Genomic DNA, 14,775 nt, shown 5'->3' with positions numbered 1-14,775 from the left:
TGTGTCTGATACAGCGTCTGACCAGGGTCCTTTTTTTTTTTTTCTGTAGATGGTTCTTCTCTTGCATGCAGATTTTAAAATTTGACCGCAAGGCGCTAATCGTGAGGAAGCTGGAGCTTCTGCTGAGGGGCCCTGGGACACTTGGGCCGCTGGAGGGCCGCCTGAATGCAGAGAAGCCGCTCAGTCCCATTCGAACCCCTTAATTAAACAGGATGTATGCCTATCGCTGCACCTCAGCTTCGGAAAGCTGGTGCAGACGGTTAAGGTCTGACCATAGGAATCCTTAAGAAATAAAATCAAATGTATTTTGTCCCTTCCCTCCGGTCCTAAAAACAACTGAATCCCTTAAACGCTTTCCATCTCAAATTCTTCCTTCAGTCTGCCAGTGACATACCTTCAATGGCAGTCCGTCCAACATAAACACAAGAAGATCTTCTTGTGTTATTGCTTACACAGTAACCCCCCCCCCCACGCCCCTCCGACCCAGCCACTTCGTGCCCCCCCCCAGCCCCCCCAGCCCGCACCCCAACCCCGTCTCTACTTCCATATTCCGAATCGCCAATCCCAATCTAATTTATGGAATATTTTGGAGGTAACTGTATACGTCGGCGGCGATGATAACATCTCCAGGCCTCCGTGACAGACAGGAACTCGGCAGTGCGCAGTTAATAACATAAACTCCCAGGAAGGCCAGTGCTTGGCAGAAGAGCAGGGAGCGAGTGAGTAAGGCAGCACCAGTGTGCGAGGGGGGGTAATTGGGACCATGTGAACTTCCCTCAGCACTGGATTAGGGCAGGAACGGAACTCTTGCCCACTCCCCCCACCCCAACCCCCGCCCCCTGACGATCACCTCCAATTAGATGCGCTCTGGGCAAGCGAGATGGATGGTGGGGGAGGTGGGGGGGGGGGGGCAAACCTGGTGAAAGATAGGAACGAGGAGAGGGGAGTGTGTCACGTCTCCCAGACCCCGGGCCCCAACCTGCCTGTTCGGGTCACGTCCGTGTGGAGCTAATGGAAGGCAACGGGGCGGCAAAGTCACGAAGGGCACGAAGACAACGGCCCAAAAACGCCGCTTACGTGCACGGATTACGTAAAGGAGCACTGTGTGGTGTGTGTGTCTGTGTGCAGTCGTGAAACGTGCGCTCACTTGTGTCAAAGTGACTCCACATGTCTCACCAGACCATAATAGATGATGGCACCCTAGGAGCTCCGGCTCTCCATGCCAGCACTGGTGTCGATTTTGGAGAACAAGCGCGGCATTGTGAGCGCGGCCGCGTTCAGTGCCTCTGCAACTCCAGTACATCTCCGTAGCTTGAGACGGCCGCGCGCTTAGTAGCCGAGGCTGGCCTGTGACCTCAGGAAGTGGCAGAGAGTGGCGCTGTCGTCACCGTGACAAGGTGTGGCCACACGGCGTACACATCTCCTTGTATTTTTGGACCGGCGTCTGATTGCGTGAACCGCGAGGTTATTTACCGTCGACTTCGCCGGTGTGCGTGCGAGCCGGGTGGTATTCCTCAGGCCCAACAGCTCACCCTGCGTTGTTAAGGAAGTCGTTAGAAGCACATAAACCGTGAAGATGGTGTCAATTAGTCCGAGAAGCGTGGGACGGAGGCCAGGCACTCGGAGTCTGGCTCTGCACCTGGCCTCTGCGTAGCTGCTCTGAAAACGGCGGTCCGTTCCACACCTCGCACTCTCCGGCAAACTTGACTCAGTCGCCATAGACCGCGAGCCGCCATAGACCGCGAGCGCGACGGGGCTCATTAGAACAGCGGCCCGGCCACGCCGAGGAGCTTCACGGCTAATTACTCTGCCCAAAATGCACGTGTCAGGGAAAAAGGAACCATTTATCCCTCAGAGTTTAAATTGGCGTCCGTAGTGACGTTTCGGCAAAGCACAACAGGCAGTCGGGACAGGTTAGCGGCATGCAGGGACAGGCGGCTCCGGGATCGAACGCCGCATGGTGAAAGCGCACTCGCCTGTACCGTCCAGAATAATCAGAGACGGGCGTCTGAAGAAAAAAAAAAAGCAAGACGAGTGAAATCGTGCCTCACCTGGTGGGTCTCTCACGCCAGCGGATCTACGGTTATGGTGTCTGACAGGGATGATTGATACAGGTGGACCTCGTCTTATGGGTGTCATAAACAGACCCTCACAAAGGCCTGCTTCATGCTGCTGACTCCCGTCACGTGGGGACCTTCGTAAGGTCCGCCGTAGGACCCCTCTGGCTCTTTGGTTTTTGTTGGCTGGCGACGCAAAGCTCGGATTGTTTGGCCTTCTTTATTTATTTTCCGAATCTATATATATTTTTTTCTTCTTCATAAAATTATAGAAATTCCCATGTTTTCTTTTCAGCGTCATTTAGCTTAAGCCGTGTGATTTATGAAGCGGCCTGCCCTAATTCCTGCAGCTCTCCCCTTATTAGGCCCGTAAGCGCTCTCCCCAAAGCACGCGCGACTCTGCGTGCCGCGGTCGCCGGCTTCAAAGGGACACTCGGCCGCCAGATACGCCGCGATTAATCGCGGAGATCCGCCGCTTCCGCTAAACAGACCGATAGCAGCAGGGCGCAGAGTCTCTCCTTCAAACGGCCGGATGAGAGCGACTGTTTCCCTGGGAGCCTGGGTGTCATGACACGGTATGATGTACAGGAACATGCCACATTTACCGGTGCGTAAATATGATGTTAGCGCGTGTTCGCTTTCTTTGACTCCCCCCCCCCCCCCCAGTGCTACTGGAGCCAAAATGAAAGTCAGGGGTTTCAAGTGTGCGAGGTCACAAGCCAATGCTTATTGCGAGCTCCCATGAGGTAATTATGTGTTTGTGTTTATAAGCCGATGCTGACTCGCCTCACTATACCTCTCCCTTTCTCTTCTCTGTACAGCTCTCTCTCTCTCTCTCTTTCTCTCCCTCTCTCTACCCTCCAGAATTCCCTTCTTTTGCACACCAGTCGTCTCCCTCTGGGAAGAGAGGTGTCGGCAACGCTGGCTGGGCTATACATCTCTGTCAAAATCTCTATGAATAAATTAACCTTTTAAAGATTAGTGCACCCTAATACCGCAGGGTTTTTTTTTAAACAGAACAAACACTGAAAAATGTTTTGTCAAAGCCCCAGCAAGTTGGTGTCAGCAGCGTCATGGAAACTTTAAAGGCACAGACACACGTTTTTTTTTTTATTTTTATTTTTTTTATTTCTCCCCGCATAATGTCTGGAAGCTTCCTTCCCCTGTTCTCATTCCCAGTTTGACTTGCATGCTTCAGGCCTGAAGTATCTCTGAGGGATTTTTCGTCAGCTAAAAAAACAAACCATTTACCATCGACTAACTGTAGCTAATCCTAAATTATTACTAAGCTAAATTCTGCCCTTTCATCAGAACTTAACGCTTTACAGTTTTTTTTTTTTTTTTAAAAAAAAGGTGCCTAGTGCTTAATAGATTCTGATCAATGTGTTATGTGCTATAATATTTTATGCTGGTTAATACTTTTATGTCATGCTGTGACCAAGGAAGCTTTTCATTCTTCTGGTGGCTTTGGGTTTTCCAGTCGTATGTGATGCTTGGAGTTTTTCTTGTCAGTTTCCACATTTAGTGGAGAGTGAAATCAGTTTAACGCAACAGAGTTATGGAAATAATCATAGGAGTGAGGACTGGGTGGAAGGTGAGTTGATAAATCCTTTTGAAAAGTCACACGCACACCTTGGTTGTCACCAGACTTGCCTGATATTTTTGTACCTCACTCGGGGACACTTCAACAGCGCAGGTAAATATTCTCGACAAGCCGTGATTCATCAGGAGACAAAGGCGATTTTAGTTTGTCCCCCTGCAAGAGAAGGAGGAATCAAATTTTATAGACAATTTAAACCTTTCAGTTTCAGCAGCTTAAATATGTTTCCTACAATATAATTCAACATAACGCTGGGACATTGGCCAGGTTTTACAACGAAGGCGATTCTTGTGGTTCCCTTGTAAAACTCCTCCAGCAACAGAAAGATATTCTCCTAAACTGGGGGGGCATTCGACTCCCCCCCCCCCCGCCCTCCAATGGTGGGGGTTATTTGTACTCAGGGCTGTACCTGAAGCGTGTCCAGATACCTCGAGGCACCAAATAAGCGTGTAGGACCTGAAATGATATACTCTGTACAAAAAAAGACGACTTCTTCATTATTTAGGCATATTGGTAAACAGTGACCATGATGGAGACAGTCATTCAGGTGTCACAGGGGATGGGGTTGAGGGTTGGGGGGGGGGGGGACACACCTTCGTATTCGTTTTTGTGCAAGCCTGTTTTATTATCGTTTCTGATCCACAGTGGTCCCTTGTTGGTACCTATCCTGCAAGCGTCCGCCATGAATCAGCGTAATTAAGAGGAGCAGCTTTTAGGTTAAAATTACTCACTGAAAAATAAACTGCTGGTGCGTACAGGAGTGGGGGTGGCGTGGCATGACATGGATTGACTGTGTCACTGGTGTTGGGTTACCGCGGGTTACCGCGGGCACCGGGAGAGCAGGCCGAGACGTCCCCTGGACTTCCTGACTTGGAGCATATGCCAGCTCCTATACAGAATGTCTTTCCCAACCTTCAACCCCCCCAAAAAACATACAAAAGACACTTGATGGCCTGTGCCCCTAAACGCCACCCAGTCCCCCACTCTGTGGTATTCCACTCCGTCTTCGTTTGCCTCTGACATGTTTTAGGTCAGACTTCTGCTTTGCAAAGCAGACCTTCCTGCAGGGTTCCCTGTCCTGGCACGCACGCCCATGGTGGTTCTGCTGTACTGTCCATTTCTGCCGTTCCGGCACGATCCCAATGCTCCGCACACGCGCTCTTCATTACGAAGCATGACTTCTCCGTGTTGACCCCATGCCCACTTCTGAAAAATGAAGCTCTGCATCATGAAGTTCCATTCCTCTATGCCCCGTGAAACTACAGTGTTTGTCTTTATTACTGAAAAGCAGGGATATTCCCAAATATGCGCTGCTCCCCCCCTCCCTGCTCCCTGTGGCAGATGTAAATGTGGAAACGAACGCTGGCCTCCTCGATCTTGGCATCCGACACACCTGCGTTTTCCTCTCCCGCCTGTAGGTGGCAGCGCAGCCCACCGCATCTGCCCACGCTGCCTTCCGCCCCCCCCCCCCCCCCCCCCCATGCTGCTGTCCGTCACTCACATGGCCAGGCGGCAGCAGCCAACATATGGAAATGCTTGATTTGATATAGTGTCGTTTTACATTGCAGAAATGAGCGTATGTATTTTTCAGTTCAGAGTGAGAAATGCGATCTGGGGGTTAGTACCAGTTTTTTAAATAAAAAACATACTTCTTATTAAACCATTATCTGAGAATAGTGGAGGGGCTGGAGATAAGGGCACCGGCGTATGTTTTACGACATGCTGCTGGCGAGGGTTTGAGAGCCGGCCCGGGGGGGCGTTACGCGTCAGGCCAAGATGGCCGACTTCACACTGGGCCTCAGGACTCGGGCCTGGTCTGCGGTCCCTGTTACACCAGGCCCTGATCCCCCCCCCAGGGCAGTCGACATGGCAACACAGGCCTAGTGACTCGGTTTATGGTACCTATGTCATTCCAGCCCATCTAATGTAACATCTGACATGTTAGACGGACCATAATTATGCTCCTTTGTTTTTTTTTGTCAAGAATGTGAATGTTACATAAATATAATCTGATTTTGTGCATTTGAATGACAGCCCCAGCGGCAGCTTATTTATCCCCTAGGCTTAACAGTCCAGGCATCAGCCTTGACGTTTCTCTGTTTATATTAAGCAACACGTTTGAGGTGATTATGAAGCACCCGTCCACATGCGCAGGCTTCACCTTCATGATTATTTATCCTAAAATAGGCGAAAGGCTTGCTGAATGTCGTCTCAGATACTGATGGTGGTATGTTTTATAATTAAGTCTGCGATGGTTTGAAAGTCGTTTTCCTTGTCCGACTGCACTATGCAGAATATTCCGTCTGTATTTTCAGCCCCGGACTGAAGGGGAAACGATGCAGGCTTTTGACTGGTGATTACGGCATTGTCTTCTGATAAAGGAGATATTGGGGTGATAGACTGTTGAGAAGAATTAGTGTTTGTTTCACTGGGGGACATAGAATGCATTGGTCTTTAGTACGCTTTAGTATGCTTGAGACAACAAATTTGTGGGTGCGCTGGATGGAAATGATGAGTGATTGTGGCCTTCGCCTCGCGGTTCCGGCGAAGTCCACGTCACGGAGTCCCAGCAGACGTTTCGTAAGTCAATGAGTCCTGAGCAGAAACCGCAGAGATGAACGTCTGGCCCCAGTGTTTTTAACCACATCTAATGAGACGGAAGCCTTTGGAGAAGATTGAGGTTTTCTAACCAGATACTTTAAATGGTCCACTGATACCAGAAAGCAAAGAGTCACTACAAAGCATGCGAAAAGATTTCACTTAAAACAGCCTTTGGTTTAGTGTTCTGTAGGGATCCATTTTATTATTGTCTTTAAAGATTCAAGTCAAGTAAAGCTTTATTGTCATCACAGCTATGGACAATACACAGTGAACGATATCATGTTCCTCCTGAACTCATGGTGCATCATTCATGACAGAACTAAAGACTGTGCTAAAGACAGTCTTTTACAAAATGGAGTCCTGTACAATGATCAATAAATTAAGAGGTGGGCAGGCAGATGGAACACTGCTACCAATATAACCTACTGAACGTAAGGTAACAAACATTCCACATTGAACAAACAACAGGTACTCTACACAACACTGGGAAATTAATGCATGAGAATGCAATATCGCCCTCATCTGTGCTTACACTTAGAGTAGATTTACACTCGGCTGAGATTCAGCTGTTTCTTTCGCCTGTGATTCGTTTCCTGTGCAGCGTTTCCCTCAGAAACATCCCTGTTGGTTCCTGAAGAGTAAGGAAGGAATCGTAGGGTTTGGCAGACCGTGCGAGGGGGCAGGCGGTGCCGCGATTCCCGGCCATAAAAGGGCCGTGAGGCTGCTGGGACTGATCCAGGACCAGTGCGAGACCCTGCCAGCGCGGGTAGGAGGTCGGGCCGTCATGTTAAAGGGAGGCGGCCTCAATGCCGCTATGCGAGGCATCGGACCCCCAGAGGGGGCCTTGTGTCTTTCTGCAGTGAGTGAGACGGAGAGAACCATGGATGGGCAGAACATGGAGAGCCCACCTGGCCCAAACCGAGACCCAGTGGGCGGAGCTCCGGCTCTGTGCTACTGCTTCCTGCCGCGGGAGACGAAGGCGGGCTGCGGGAGACACAAACAAACATAGCGGCTATCTCAGAAGGATGCCCACCGCCCTCATCATGCCCTCCCGCAAACATAAACACGCTGCGTTTTATTCTTAAGGGAAATTCTCCACGTCCCGTTTAAAAATAATAAAAAACGTTCTTATTCTTACATTTATTTAAAGGGCTTTTTCTCGTGTAGCGTGAAGCTCGCTGGCTAGTGGCCGAATCCTCTCCGAAGGCCTCACCTAGAGCCTGATTTCTTGCCTAGCAAAAATACATTTTACTACCTACAGATACTGGGTAGTTAACACTGATGGTATTGTGGTTAACCCGTAAAGGTGACCTTGACTTTGGTTATTTTACAGTAATTTAATATCCTGAGCACACCAGAGGCTCCTGTCCAGGCACGGGGGATCCGGGGGATTATAAAGAGAAAGGGAACATGTATCTGTTCTCTGACAGAAAAGGGCCGGGTTTCCTTTAAAGGTACAAATGGGTCTCCCATCGCTGAGCTGTGTTCTGTTAGCGTAGCGGCGACGCTGCGAGCTGCGAGCAGCCAGATGCTTCCCTCTCCTCCGAGCGGGAGCTGGCTGCCCTAATCTCCCGCTCATTGAGACCTCAAACGGCTGTCACCCTCCCTGTCACGCTCCGCTGCCCTCAGCCGATTGGCTAGAGGCAGATTTATTTCTGGCTGTCACAGCCAATAGCGTGCCGGCGTGGTTCACGCTGCTGTTTAGTTCCAGTGACAAACATGCTGATTAGAGGAGCCCGGTGATGGATGGCTCTTTGTTGAAGAGTAACAGAGTTTTTATTGCGTCACGATGAACCTGACGCCGTATTGCCGCTCACCATCCTGGCTGGTGTGGCCTCACCTCCACAGGTCATCCTGAAAAGGTCAGGAGTTAATGAGCAAATTGTTTTTTTCCCCCGTACTTTTACTGAAGTAAAATTGCTCGTTTTGCAGTCATATTTGCAGACAGTCCATTACTGTTGCTTCCATGGCCATCATAATCCCCGTTGTGTTCTAGGTTGGCCCCACCCACTCTCACACCCAGAGGGCGTCGTCGTTCCCCTCGTCTCCCGTTTGACATCCTGCTAAGTCTTGTGTGTGAGGGAAGGTGTGGAAGGAGACGCAGGAACAGGAACGTGGGAACACGCGCGACCGAATTCCAGGTAATCCACCCAAGATCTATGTTCCCGTAGGGATGCATCGTCTCTCTCTGAAGGCAGCGAAAATGACAACGACCTTTCCAGACACATTCCTACAGACTCACCTTAATGTGAAATTTGTTTTTGAAGGATTTGCATCTTTGAGTCTCATGAGCATGAATACCAAGCCGACAACTGCTGGCTGGTTGCTAATTGATGTTGTTTGATTTTACAGCCAAACTAAATGAAATGTTGGTGAGTCAAAGGCCAGGGAGAAAAACCTGTGAAAACACATATTGTTTGTTGGGGGGGTGGGAGGGAAAATAAACACGTTTTACGAGAGTGGCACAATCTTTGTAAAATCTGTGAGTCTAAGCTGAGGGAGCCTGGGGTTTCAGGTTTGGTGTTATCACATCTTCCCTGGGGTGTCCCAGCCTTCGGAGTGAGGCGGGGGGGGGGGGGTTCTCAGGATGCAGGATAGATGGTGTTCCCCTGGAAGCAGACGCTCGCCTGCATTAATGACTCCTAACTAAAACATTCATAAAGTGTTATTGGATTTTAAATACCGAGGTTAAGAAGCACGACCTTGGGGGGCTGAAGGTCGCGTTTCCGTCCCGGCGGCCCCCGCCTCCCTCTCCCTCACCCTCTGTACAGGTCCGGCCGTTACATCATGAACCTCCACTCCAGACTGGATGGAGTTCAACAGTGGCCCAAGGCACTGAATATTTTTCCATTTATTTCGGAGAGGGGCTCGGAGTTGGGTGGGGGGGCTGACACACCGGGGAAGAGGGCGGAACGCATTATGGGTTAAGTAATGAGTAATCAGCAGCGGCTCCCGTCTGCGAGGTCTCCACTCAATCTCATGGTTAACTGAGCCATGGCGGGACGGGGGCAGCTCTGCTGGGTTCGGGGGCCGGGGCCGGGTGTGCCGGAGACGCAGGAGATCCCTGCACGCCGGTCTGCTCCGCCGTACCGCCAGGGACCCGCAGCGCCGCGGTGACTGGGCGTTTCTGTGTGCCTTTTGTGGGTAAATCTATTACCCATGTGTTATTAATGTAAGCAGGCCCTGTGGCAATGCTCCCTCTGCCCCCCTCCCTCCCTCCCTCCCTCTCTCTCTCTTTATCTCCCCCTCCCCGTTTATTGGGACGCCAGCTTCCTCTGGGTCTGAATTTGCGGAATCCACTGCTGCTCCTCTCAGCAGCCTAGCATAATTATTAAAACACCTGATGCAGAAAATTGATATTCTCCTCTCCTACTCATAGCCCCCCCCCCCATAAAAAGTAGACACTTTGTGTGTAAGAGGGGGTACAGCTGTTCCTGGGCTCCCAGTGGCCCCGGTGTAGCATGTGTCAGGTGTCGGGTTTGGAGATTCCCGCGGTTTGTTGGAGGGACAGGCCTCCAGGAAATCCCAGGCTTTGGGTGGAGAACCGGGACGCGGACCACATCTATCCAGTTTCTCGTTTCGTAATCGGATACGGGTCCCCGCACAGGTAGCTGAGTTGGGGGGGGGGGGGGGTTGTGCATTCGGTGTCACCGCAGTAAAGTCGAACGAATGTCAGTCCACGTCGCACAGACAGCCGAAACTGACCAAACGACCGTGCTGCCGATTACCCCGCTGCGGCCACCGTCGCCGGCGCGCGCAATATTAAGCGTAACGATGATGAATTAATGTCGCGTCACATGGCGATAACTGTCACTTTGATTTCTTGTCAGGCGTCACGCTGCTTCAGCTGGGAGCCCTTAAAGTACGGCGGCAGTAATCTGGTGAAAAAGAAAGCGCTAAGCCACCGTGAAGCAGAGCTTTCATTTTGGTTCCGGGCCCAGTTTGTTTTGTCACAGGGCCAAACCATCTGTATGGACCAGAGGGGGGTGTGGGGGTACCTCAGACATTTACAGTGTAGCCGGGCCACTTGAGTCAGTCCCCCGGTTAACTTAATAGCCTCGATCATGAGCTTGACCTGCAGTTTTCTTTAAGGACACTAAGACGGCCATCTTGCTGGGCCCTGAGGTGCATCACGCACGTGAATTTGCATAACTCCGCCCACCGGAACATAAACCATTCGTTTTCGTGGACGTGTCGGCTTGTGAGCGTCGGTGCCACGCATGGCAAAGCGTGTCTGTGACTGTGAGCGACAGTATTATTAAGACAGAGACCAGACGGATGTCATTAAACAGGCCAGGCACACTGCAGAAGAAGTAAATCAGGCACATTTTCGGCCGCACGTTTCGGTGGCGGGCCTGCAATCCATCGGGTCCTCAGTACCCCATTACCCAAGAAGCCAAGGGCTCTAAATGGCGTCTGCTATTTTCAATAACTTTGCAGTCACAGCAGCAGCGGTATTTTATTGGTCTGTGTGACTCAGAGCTCAGAGCTGTTAAAGATATAAAAGGCAGTAAATGATACAGCAACTTTAATCACAAACCAGAAGAACGTTAAGCGTGTGCATTCGGAGAGAGGGGCCCGCGAGGGCCTCCTGAACACCTGTCTGGCGTCACGCCACTCGAGGTTATGGTCTGTGCCACAGGTTGGCATCCGTGGTCAACGACGGGTCGTCCGTGTCGATTAATTAATCACGTTAACGTCGTCCAGGCAGAAAATCTCGCGCCCTTCAGCGAGCCGTCCGTGGGGGCAGCCACTGATTTGCAAATCACTAAGTACATCCAGGTCGCTAATAAACGTGACTGCTGCATAATTTGGCTAATTTAAAGTCAACCAGATGTTGAGGTCTTGCCCATAGCAGCCGTGAAAGAAAGGCCCATGTGTCGGGAAGATGACTGTCAGCTCCATTATCGCACTCGCAGGGCTGGTGTCCGTGTCTGTTTAACACTCTTGTCTGTGATATAATAAACACGAGGGGGCCGTGAGCACTCGTCCACCAAAAGAATGGACTGTTAATCCTTTTGACTTCTAACCAGCCAATATGTCCACAGTAAACTTTAACAGTCACAAACACTCTTAGCTGAATCTGAGAAGTAACAAGATAAGTAATTCACCAAAGCATATTCTAAGACATGACTAAATTATCCATGCATTAAAAAAAATGTGCATGTCTGTGTGTGGGGGGGGGGACCACGGCGCGGGGGGGGGGGGGGTGGTTGTCGTAATTGCTTTCTCATGGTAGAATTTTATTATGGGTGAGGAAGGAGCTTCCTAACATTCTCTGCCTTGTGTTGTCTGTCGGGTTTGTCTTATGGAGGCAGGAACATGTGGGTTCTTAGTGGAAAAGACGACCCACACAAGGGTGCAAATCAGGAAGGAGAAGATAACAGCTTTTATTGTGCAAGGGGGGTTCGGCTTCCTGAACATTGCTCTGATCTTTCTGCACGTTCGAGCAAAGTGCGAGCAGCCTTGGGGAACCCTCCTGTCCAGACGGTGGCGCCGCAGTCGTGGCTGCCCGGCACGTAGCCGAACTCACCGTGTGTGCTAATTCAGCATTATGGCGGCCCGGCAATGCCATTTTTTTCTCTCCTAATCCGCTGTTTCAGTAACTCAAACCGAAAACATTGTGAAGACCGAAAACATGCTCCAAAAATTGCCAGTGGGCGCTCATACATTTGGGTGTGCCTAAATGTGGAGGCCAGCTTCCCCCCCCTGCCATTTGGCTTCAGTGTTGGGGGGGGTGGGGGGTGTGCATGCATGTGTATTTGATTTTTGTATCTCTGTGAGTATGTGCATGTGCACCCGTTAATGCGTGTGCACGTCTGCGAGCGTGTGCACACGCCTCGGGCCTCACTCCTGCCGTGTGACAGAGCCCCGTTACTCCCCTCTCCTCCTCTCTGTTTTGATTTCTACTTAAAGTTTTATGTCACCCCCCCCCCCCCCCCCCGAGGGTGCTATTAGCTCGTATGCTAATAGCCCTATGCATATTCTATTAGCGCTGTCAACAGAAGATAAGAGACACATTCAGTATGGAGCACTTAGGGGGCAGTTAAAGAGGGGAGGGGGCTGCACTTCCTGTGGTATCAGTCATTTTCCCCATCCCAGGCCCCCGCCGTCTGTGATCAGGTGACCTCTTCAGAGTGGGTCACATGATGCCGACAGCCCTGGGGCGCTCCTTCCATCGTACACGAGGCTTCGGCCGGCTCTGTCGCACACTCCGACGTCAACGTTTACTCGTGGGAGCGCCGGGCATGTCTGACGTGAAGCATGTCTCGAGGAAAACGTGCTGGTGAGCTGGAGGGTTAATAAAATCATGCGTCATGGAGCAGAGGGGTTGGACAGAAACTATGAGCAACCAAGATTCCCAGACCCGTTTTTACAGCCAGCCAGTAAAGGCCGGCAACTGGAGAAGCAGAGTACACTGGCAGAAAGGCGCCGCCAATTTCAGCATTTGAATTAAAATGCTCGGATGACATTTCTGAGTCTGCTAATTCAATCCAGCTCTGCCCAGCCTGTCCCATCAGCCGCTTTCTGCAGGGCACCTCTCCTGTTATCAGAGATGGCGGACTAGGCATTTAAAGTCATCCTTGATCTGCTGGAAGCTATATTTCCTGTCCCGACAGAAGCAGCATTTGTTCGGGAGTGTGTTCGCGTCTTTGCCGGAAAACTGCCGGTGTGTGCCGTCGGCGAACGGGCGGAGTGCGGCTGATTGGTTGACACCTTCGACGGCTTGTCTGGGATGCTTGGGAGAATTTTTTTAAAATGAAAAGATAAATCACACCGTGATAAAAAAGACCCCCGAATTATGCCCCCCAAAAAAAAATCTCATTTTGTTTCTACCTAAAACAGATGAACATTTTATGGAAATGTGGAAACGATTAGTTTAAGGGTCGTCTTTTAGAGCAATTCCCAAATGAAACTAGCAGGCCCTATATTTATGAAGCTCATTGCAAGGGGTCTTAATGACGCAATTAACCAAAGGTTCTGCTGACTTTGATCTAAACGTGGTGATTTTTACAAAAACATCTCGCAGTGATAGATACTCATAACTCAGAGTCCTTAATTGTGCTTAATTTGTTTGGAATAGGAATGTGCTTTCGATTAGCGGGTGGATTCGGCCCTCGTGTTTAAAGGAAGCTGTCAGGCAAAATTAAGAACCAGTTTGCTTTCGGAGTTACTGTTTTTTATCACGGGCAGAGGGAGAGCCCCAAACAGAGAGCAGGGGATAATTAGGCGCCAAACGGAGGCATGTGAAGAAGGAGCAGAGGAGGGGAGGCGAAGCGATACGACCCAGGCTGAAGTTTCACGTGTACGAGCGGCCATGATGTCAGCGAGACCGTGCCGTTATGAAAAGCTCACCGCCGCTTACACTTACGCTGTCTTCAGCTTGGCTGCGGCACACCTCCGTGGGATTCGGGTGATAATAATTCCATATCACTTCCTGCTGGGACTGCGTAAAGTCCATTCTAAGCAGTGCCCCCCCCCTCCCCCGCAAGACCCCTGCACCTCCCCCCTGCCCCCTCCCGTGACATTAAACAAAAGCAGAGCACTACCTGCCACGCCGCCTCGCGCTGATGGAGGCGCTAGATGAATCCTGTTTCCGATTAGCCCGAGGGCGGTCAGGCCTCCCCGAAAAGGCGCTCGGGAAGGACCTTCTAATTAAACATCGCAGATGTACTCGGCACATGGGCTGTAATGGGGGTTTCCTGTACAAAGAAATAAGTCCCAAACGAAAGCAGAGTCTGTGGCGGTAGCAGCTCGCAGTGTCCGCTCTGGTCTGGCCCTCCCTCATTCGGTGAAATAATCCACATACACGCCGTCCCCAGTTTACAAGCTATGCCACTTATGATGACATGCACAGACAACGAAGTCTTTTTTTAACAAAAAAAGTAAATGTATGAAAAAATAAATTCTCTGCAGCCATAAGACTGGCAGCTCTATGCTACCCAATGCAAGCTGCATGCTGTACGACAGTCATTGTGGGAAAGTACTGTACGGTACAGCAGCGTGACCATCACCGCCTCAGACACGCACCTCCCAGTCTCATGCCTAAAAGTCGCTCTAGTTATCGTATTCTGGCATACATCCACTTCGACGATCGGTCTGTCGGTCAGAACGGAGCCCAGTTGTCAGTCAGGGACAGTCTGTATTTTAATTTTGTACTTTCTGACTCAAATAATTCAATCCACTGGATTTACAAGCACACACACTCACATATATATTACTGCAGTGAAAATCAATTTAAAATAAATATAGACATTTTTCTGCCAGTGCCCCCCAGTAGACCACAGTGTGTTATGTAGAGGATGCATTGGCACCTGTGCTTGTTTGGATTCATTTTATTGTTGTCCTTGAGTCGCAGGGACATGGTGGATGTAGGTGTGGAGTTGCTGCCTTGGAAGTGACCGGACAATGTGTCTCAGAGCAAGTCTGCATGGGAGGGATGTGTATACATGTATATTTTAGTATGTATTTGTATGTGTATGTGTGCTTGTTCCATGTGCTTGTCTCGGTGTGCAA

This window comes from Paramormyrops kingsleyae, chromosome 6, assembly GCF_048594095.1.
Source record: "Paramormyrops kingsleyae isolate MSU_618 chromosome 6, PKINGS_0.4, whole genome shotgun sequence".
NCBI classification, from domain to species: Eukaryota; Metazoa; Chordata; class Actinopteri; order Osteoglossiformes; family Mormyridae; genus Paramormyrops; species Paramormyrops kingsleyae.
The sequence above is the reverse complement of the archived record's forward strand: the minus strand, read 5'-3'. Positions refer to the sequence as shown.